The sequence below is a fragment of the Vipera ursinii genome (assembly GCF_947247035.1).
Source record: "Vipera ursinii genome assembly, chromosome: 3".
In the NCBI taxonomy this organism is placed as follows: domain Eukaryota; kingdom Metazoa; phylum Chordata; class Lepidosauria; order Squamata; family Viperidae; genus Vipera; species Vipera ursinii.
This window is the reverse complement of record NC_139516.1, coordinates 57,072,091-57,081,177: the sequence shown is the minus strand read 5'-3', so window position 1 is coordinate 57,081,177 and position 9,087 is coordinate 57,072,091.

The following is a 9,087-nucleotide window of genomic DNA, read 5'->3' as shown; positions in this document are numbered from 1 at the left end:
CCTTCTTCAAGCAGTGGTACAGGAAGAAGTCTGCATCCTTCAAGAAAAACATGATTTTCATGCAGGACAATGCTCCATCACACGCGTCCAAGTACTCCACAGCGTGGCTGGCAAGAAAGGGTATAAAAGAAGGAAATCTAATGACATGGCCTCCTTGTTCACCTGATCTGAACCCCATTGAGAACCTGTGGTCCATCATCAAATGTGAGATTTACAAGGAGGGAAAACAGTACACCTCTCTGAACAGTGTCTGGGAGGCTGTGGTTGCTGCTGCACGCAATGTTGATGGTGAAAAGATCAAAACACTGACAGAATCCATGGATGGCAGGCTTTTGAGTGTCCTTGCAAAGAAAGGTGGCTATATTGGTCACTGATTTGTTTTTGTTATGTTTTTGAATGTCAGAAATGTACCGTATATACTTGAGTATAAGCCGACTCGAGTATAAGCCGAGACCCCCAATTTCACCCCCAAAAACTGGAAAAAGTTATTGACTCGAGTATAAGCCGATCCGCCGTTCTGCAAGCCTCTGCCGCCAGCAGAGGCTCGATCCGCCATTTTGCAAGCCTGAATACACAGGAATACCCTGTGTGGCCGCGGCTCTCGGGGAAGCCCTGGCTGTCCGCTTCCTCGCTCCACGCTGCCATTCGGGCCCGCGCGTTCCCCGGGCAAATCGCGGCACCCAGCAGGCGAGGAAACACGCCCGCTCCAGTCGCCCCCCCTTCCCTCAGGAGACGCGAAGCAAGTGACCGCCCAGAGCTTACCGAGGACTTGCGCGCGGCCGAGGCTTCGGTGCTTCCAGGATCGCGCGCACCTCCCCAAACCTCCCCAAACATCGGCAGGTCTCCGTTCCTCCTGCCGACCTTTGGGGAGGTTTGGGCGCCTCCCCAAACCTCCCCAAACCTCGGCAGGTCTCCGTTCCTCCGCGCAGACCTGCCGACCTTTGGGGAGGTTTGGGCGCCTCCCCAAACCTCCCCAAACCTCGGCAGGTCTCCGTTCTTCCTGCCGACCTTTGGGGAGGTTTGGGCGCCTCCCCAAACCTCGGCAGGTCTCCGTTCCTCCGCGCAGACCTGCTGACGTTTGGGGAGGTTTGGGCGCCTCCCCAAACCTCCCCAAACCTCGGCAGGTCTCCGTTCCTGTTTGGGGAGGTTTGGGCGCCTCCCCAAACCTCCCCAAACCTCGGCAGGTCTCCGTTCCTCCGCGCAGACCTGCCGACGTTTGGGGAGGTTTGGGCGCCTCCCCAAACCTCCCCAAACCTCGGCAGGTCTCCGTTCCTGTTTGGGGAGGTTTGGGCGCCTCCCCAAACCTCCCCAAACCTCGGCAGGTCTCCGTTCCTCCGCGCAGACCTGCCGACCTTTGGGGAGGTTTGGGCGCCTCCCCAAACCTCGGCAGGTCTCCGTTCTTCCTGCCGACCTTTGGGGAGGTTTGGGCGCCTCCCCAAACCTCGGCAGGTCTCCGTTCCTCCGCGCAGACCTGCCGACGTTTGGGGAGGTTTGGGCGCCTCCCCAAACCTCCCCAAACCTCGGCAGGTCTCCGTTCCTGTTTGGGGAGGTTTGGGCGCCTCCCCAAACCTCCCCAAACCTCGGCAGGTCTCCGTTCCTCCGCGCAGACCTGCCGACGTTTGGGGAGGTTTGGGCGCCTCCCCAAACCTCCCCAAACCTCGGCAGGTCTCCGTTCCTGTTTGGGGAGGTTTGGGCGCCTCCCCAAACCTCCCCAAACCTCGGCAGGTCTGCGTGGAGGAACGGAGACCTGCCGAGGTTTGGGGAGGTTTGGGGAGGCGCCCAAACCTCCCCAAACAGGAACGGAGACCTGCCGAGGTTTGGGGAGGTTTGGGGAGGCGCCCAAACCTCCCCAAACAGGAACGGAGACCTGCCGAGGTTTGGGGAGGTTTGGGGAGGCGCCCAAACCTCCCCAAACGTCGGCAGGTCTGCGCAGAGGAACGGAGACCTGCCGAGGTTTGGGGAGGTTTGGGGAGGCGCCCAAACCTCCCCAAACAGGAACGGAGACCTGCCGAGGTTTGGGGAGGTTTGGGGAGGCGCCCAAACCTCCCCAAACAGGAACGGAGACCTGCCGAGGTTTGGGGAGGTTTGGGGAGGCGCCCAAACCTCCCCAAACGTCGGCAGGTCTGCGCGGAGGAACGGAGACCTGCCGAGGTTTGGGGAGGTTTGGGGAGGCGCCCAAACCTCCCCAAACAGGAACGGAGACCTGCCGAGGTTTGGGGAGGTTTGGGGAGGCGCCCAAACCTCCCCAAACAGGAACGGAGACCTGCCGAGGTTTGGGGAGGTTTGGGGAGGCGCCCAAACCTCCCCAAACGTCGGCAGGTCTGCGCGGAGGAACTGAGACCTGCCGAGGTTTGGGGAGGTTTGGGGAGGCGCCCAAACCTCCCCAAACAGGAACGGAGACCTGCCGAGGTTTGGGGAGGTTTGGGGAGGCGCCCAAACCTCCCCAAACGTCGGCAGGTCTGCGCGGAGGAACGGAGACCTGCCGAGGTTTGGGGAGGTTTGGGGAGGCGCCCAAACAGGAACGGAGACCTGCCGAGGTTTGGGGAGGTTTGGGGAGGCGCCCAAACCTCCCCAAACGTCGGCAGGTCTGCGCGGAGGAACGGAGACCTGCCGAGGTTTGGGGAGGTTTGGGGAGGCGCCCAAACCTCCCCAAACAGGAACGGAGACCTGCCGAGGTTTGGGGAGGTTTGGGGAGGCGCCCAAACCTCCCCAAACGTCGGCAGGTCTGCGCGGAGGAACGGAGACCTGCCGAGGTTTGGGGAGGCGCCCAAACCTCCCCAAAGGTCGGCAGGTCTGCGCGGAGGAACGGAGACCTGCCGAGGTTTGGGGAGGTTTGGGGAGGCGCCCAAACCTCCCCAAACAGGAACGGAGACCTGCCGAGGTTTGGGGAGGCGCCCAAACCTCCCCAAACGTCGGCAGGTCTGCGCGGAGGAACGGAGACCTGCCGAGGTTTGGGGAGGCGCCCAAACCTCCCCAAAGGTCGGCAGGAGGAACGGAGACCTGCCGAGGTTTGGGGAGGTTTGGGGAGGCGCCCAAACCTCCCCAAACGTCGGCAGGTCTCCGTTCCTCCGCGCAGTTTTTTTTGTTGACTGGAGTATAAGCCGAAGTGGAATTTTTCAGCCCAAAAAGTGGGCTGAAAAATTCGGCTTATACTCAAGTATATACGGTATATTTGTGAATGTTGAGATGTTATATTGGTTTCACTGGTAAAAATAAATAATTGAAATGGGTATATATTTGTTTTTTGTTAAGTTGCCTAATAATTATGCACAGTAATAGTCACCTGCACACACAGATATCCCCCTAAAATAGCTATAACTAAAAACAAACTAAAAACTACTTCCAAAAATATTCAGCTTTGATATTAATGAGTTTTTTGGGTTCATTGAGAACATGGTTGTTGTTCAATAATAAAATTAATCCTCAAAAATACAACTTGCCTAATAATTCTGCACTCCCTGTAGTCTACCCTGCTTATAGTAGCTGCCAGTAGATATAGTCTGGATCTAGAAATGTTTTAAGGAGAAAATCTTCTCTGCTATTGGGACCTCAGTGATCCAGCTAACTAAACAGACCTTGCACTGACCATCAGTTAGCTCTTATTCTATATTCTATGGGGGAGGGGGTGTCTGTGTTTATCCTGCCTTTTTTATATGTAACTCAAGATGGCAAATATACTTGATACTACTACCTCCTTTATTTATAATTTGTAGGGCTGGCTCTGATCTATAAAGTTGTTTATGATGTGGCCCCTGGGTACCTACTGGACTGCCTGAATCAGCCTGATCATTCTAGGAAACAACGGCTTCTGGTGCCCCGTCATAGAGAAATAGAGAAACTGGAGCCAGGAAGCAATGCCAGTCTTCTGTAACAATCTTCCTGTACAGATCAGATTTCTATCCTTCCTGAGTGGCTTTAGGAAAAAGTTGCAAACTAGCTCTGGAGAGTATTAAAGAATTTTGGCAGCTAAATTCTCCAACTGGAGTGCTCTAGTTTTGCTGACTGCAAACCCCATTATCCCCAGTCACTATGGTTGAGAGTGAAGAGGACAATAATTCTATGCCTCTTAGGGGCATTGGGTTGGGAAAGACTAGCTTTTACAGCAAAATACTTCTGAAAGATCCTTTGCTTTTCCCTCTAATCAAACCTGGTTCATACTTAATAGTAATCTGCAATATGTTTTGTTTGGCTTAGTGTGTTGTGCAGTTCTAGGCTATCATGCTTATTTAACAAACAGTGACAAAGTGTGATGCATGGACCCACATATGTATATAAAGAGCAACTAATGTGAGCATGTGTACATTTTTATTCTAGATAATCATAATAAAAATAACCATATAAATACACTGCATTGACATTAAAAGGTCAGAACAACAAATGCAGACTCTGTATGGAAGGAAGCTAAAATATAGAATCAAATTATTACATTTTTCTTAAACAGTGCTCCCTAGAGAAAGGAATTCCAGTGTTGGTGCCATAACCGAAAATTTTCCTAAACCTGAACATTTTTGCAGAAAGCAGTTAAATTACAGAGGCCATCACAGTCTGAAACCATGTTTCTTTTTGGCTTAACTAGTTTGTAGATTTGCATGTTTGAATCCAGACTAATGATTATGGTTAAGTAAGCTAACTTATAAAATAGCATATCAAATCATTATGAAAATACAGTGGCTAGATTTATACATTATATTAAAACTTCATGTGGAAAGTGGGCTTAGAATGCTGCACGAACCTATCCATTGTGATTTATTGAATAAATCATGGTCAGTCTTGATGTAGGCATCCAGATACCATAAAAGAATCAAAAGCAGATTGGAAATAACATATTCAGATTCTTTTAATTGGAACAAAGAAGTGAGTATCTTTTTTGGGAGTATCTTCTAGGAATGGAAGGCACTGTTGGATACCACTCTGAACGTAGTCAACGTCTCTTTCAGACAGCCCTATAGCATAAATTATTTTAATTCTTAGGGCTTTTTTAATCTAAGTATTATACCTAGACAACTACATTTTTCACACAGGTATGTATCATTTTGGCATTATTTCATTTGCAAATTTTGTAAAGATTACTTAGAAGTTCCTGTGGCTTTAAAAACTTTCCCTTAAAAGGGGAACCACTTCTCTTTATCTCAGTTCCACTGTACTGTTGCTATAGTAATTTGTGTTGGTCTTGTGTTTCAGTGATACAAGAACCAATTGGAAAAAATGCAGAAGTGACATAACTAAAAACTTACTCACCTACTAAAAAACAGCCCAGAATTCTTCTATTCTCTGTTACCTTTGAGATAGTTACAGTTAAAGGAAACAATCATCAACTATAGGGTTTTTTTTTTCCAGAAGATGAACTTAGAAAACTATATTAAAATTCTAAATCATGCCCATAGTAAACTGTGGTGAAACCTTACAGACAAAAAACTATTTTCCATTCATCTTCAATTGCTTGATTTATACTTCTACAAGCAAAAATGTCATCTGATCAAGCGGCAAAAAAGTACTCTTTATTTTTCAGATAGCCATTAACTTACAGTCACAATTGGGACCAGAAATCCAGTTGTAAGTCATTAATTTAATTTTAATTTAATTTATTAATATTTCTATACCGCCCTTCTCCCGAAGGACTCAGGGCGGTGTACAGGGCAAGAATAAAACATAAAGTTACAAAAATTAAAAAGTAATTAAATACATGCCCATAAAAACAATAAATACATTAATAAATGTATTTAAAATAAATGATAATAAAAACCCCCAGCAATCCCACCCTCAGGCCAGGCCGGTTTGTTCGAACAGGTATGTTTTCAGATCGCGGCGAAAGGAGCGAAGATCGGGCGCCGTCCGGAGCTCAACCGGTAACTGGTTCCATAACTCCGGGGCGCCCACAGAGAAAGATCTCCCCCTGGGGGCCACCAATCTACATTCTCTGACCGGTGGCACCCTGAGGAGTCCCTCTCTGTGGGAACGCACAGGGCGGAGGGAAGTTGACGCCGGCAGCAGGTGTTCCCTAAGGTACTCCGGCCCCCTGCCATGTAGGGCTTTAAATACCATAACTAGTACCTTGAATCTCACCCGGAAGACAACTGGCAACCAATGCAGCTCACGGAGCAGAGGTGTGACATGGGAGTATCGGGAAACTCCCAACACAACTCTCGCGGCTGCATTCTGTGCCAGTTGGAGCTTCCGGGTGGTCCTCAAGGGCAGCCCCATGTAGAGAGCGTTGCAGTAGTCTAATCGAGAGGTCACGAGTGCGTGAGTGACCGTGCATAGATCATCCCGGCTTAGATAGGGCCGCAACTGGCGCACCAGGCGAACCTGGGCGAAAGCCCCCCTAGTCACAGCTCCTATGTGGTCTTCCAGGGTGAGCCGTGAATCTAGGAGGACTCCCAAGTTGCGAGCCCTATCTACGGGAGGTAATAATTCGCCCCCCATAGCGAGAGGTGGAATGTCCGAATAAACCCGGGATGAAGGTATGCAAAGCCACTCGGTCTTGTCGGGGTTGAGTTGAAGTCTGTTCCTCCCCATCCAGACCCGAACCGCCTCCAGGCAGCGGGACATCACGGTGAGGGCATCACTGGGGTGGTTTGGGGTCGAAAAGAAAAGCTGGGTATCATCAGCATACTGATGGTACCCAACTCCAAAACCACGAATGATCTCACCCAGCGGTTTCATATAGATGTTGAACAGGAGAGGCGAGAGGACCGACCCCTGAGGAACTCCACAAATGAGAGACCTCGCGGTCGACCTCTGCCCCCCTGCCAACACCGACTGCGAGCGTCCCTGGAGATAGGAGAAGAACCACTGCAAAACCGTGCCTCCCACTCCCAATCCCCCGAGACGCCGCAGCAAGATACCATGGTCGATGGTATCGAAAGCCGCTGAGAGGTCTAATAGGACCAGGACAGAGGAATGCCCCCTGTCCCGAGCCCTCCAGAGATCATTCACCAGCGCGACCAATGCCGTCTCCGTGCTGTACCCGGGCCTGAAACCCGATTGGTACGGGTCTAGATAATCCGCTTCATCCAGGACCAGAGGGAGCTGATGTGCCACCACACTCTCAACAACCTTCGCAAGAAAGCGAAGGTTGGAGACAGGACGAAAGTTGTTCAATATAGCTGGGTCCAAGGCAGGCTTCTTGAGGAGAGGCCTCACCACCGCCTCTTTCAAGATGGCGGGGAAGCTACCCTCACTCAAAGAGGCCGATATAACCGCCTGGAACCAGCTATGTGTCCTCTCCCGGGCTGCATAAACCAGCCAGGAAGGGCACGGGTCCAATAAACATGTGGTGGTGCTCAGCCTCCCCATGATCCTGTCCACTTCCTCCAGAGTCCCAGGTGATATCGACAAGACCACCCGTGTCCTGCTCGACAGACTCTGCCCAGTCAGAGTCCAGACCGGTCCAAATCCGAGCGATTTTGTCCAACAGATGCTGGTTAAACTCCTCGGCACGACCCTGCAAGGGATCCTCCCTCACCTCCTGATTCAGGAGGGAGCGAGTCACCCTAAACAGGGCGGCCGGGCGATTATCTGCGGACGCGATAAGGGTGGCGAAGTGGTTAGACCTCGCCTCCCTTATCGCAGCGAGATAAGACCTAGTATAGGTTCTTAGTCGCAATCGATCGGATTCGGATCGGCTGGATCTCCAACCGCTCTCTAGGCCCCGTCTCCAACGCTTCATCTCCCGGAGCTCCACGGAGAACCATGGGGCTCGACGGGATCTGCACCGGGTCAGGGGCCGCAGGGGTACAACTCGGTCAAGAGCCTCAGTGGCTGCCCTTTCCCAGGCTTCCACTAAGGCGTCTGCCGAGCTGTGAGCAAGGGAGGCAGGTGGGGACCCCAGCGCCGCCTGGAACCTCTGGGGATCCATTAAGCGTCTGGGGCGGTACCATTTGATAGGTTCCACACACCCACGGTGGGGGGTGGCAAAACGGAAGACCAGCCGCAGGAGATGATGATCGGTCCATGACAGGGGCATAACAATTGGGGAGCCCCCACCAAGATCATCTAACCACCGTCCAGATAAGAAAACTAGGTCAAGGGTGTGGCCTCCCTCATGAGTCGGTCCCGAAATTACTTGCGTCAGGTCCATGGCCGTCATGGAAGCCATGAACTCCCGAGCCAACTCAGATGATCCTCCCAGAGATGGTAGATTGAAGTCCCCCAAAACTATAAGTTTCGGGAACTCAATCACCAACCCAGAGAGGACATCGAGAAGCTCAGGCAGGGCTGCTGCTGCGTGACTAGGCGAAAGGTACACCAGCAGCAAGCCCAACTGCGCACCAGGGCCGCATCTCAAAAAGAGAGACTCACACCCGACTATCTGGGGAACGGTGGCCTCCCGTGGGCACAAGGTCTCCCTCATAACAGCCACTCCCCCACCCCTACCCTGAGCCCGAGGCCGGTGCAGCACCCGGAAAACCTGGTGGGCAAAGATCAACCAGAGGAATGCCGCCCTCTGGGCCCAACCAAGTTTCCGTGATGCAAGCCAGGTCCGCCTGCTCACCCTCGACCAAGTCACGGACGAGAGGAGCTTTGTTAACGACCGACCTGGCATTCAAGTACACCAGCCGGAGCTCAGGAGGCTGCACATCCTCACTCCCGGGACCTCGGGGCGGAACCAGAGGGTCGGAGTGCCTCACCGCTTGTAAGCAGCGGAGAGACCTTCCCTGAGATCGATACGGCCCTCTGTTCCTACACCTGCTGCCATTCCCTAACGTCGTGGGAATGGGTAATCCCACGACTGGCCCTGGAGCCCCAGAAGCAATCGACCCCCGCTCCTCCCCCCCGCGATCCGCCTCGGCACTGGCCTGAACAGAGGTTGTTGGACTGCCCCCCTCATCCAAACAACCAAAAGAAGAACCCTCCCTCCTCCCTAAGAGTTGTAAGTCATACAATAGATGTTAAAATGTGACAGTTAACTGAATGCATCAGTTACAAGTATGAATCCATTCAAATGGGAGTTTTTTGCCAGAAAAATGCTGGAGCCTGGCAAAAAATGTTGTGAATCACAGCCACGTGACTGCAATATGCCGCAGCTGGTCATAAATGTGACCTGTAGCCATGTGCCCAACATGCAGTCATGTGATGAAGGGGGAG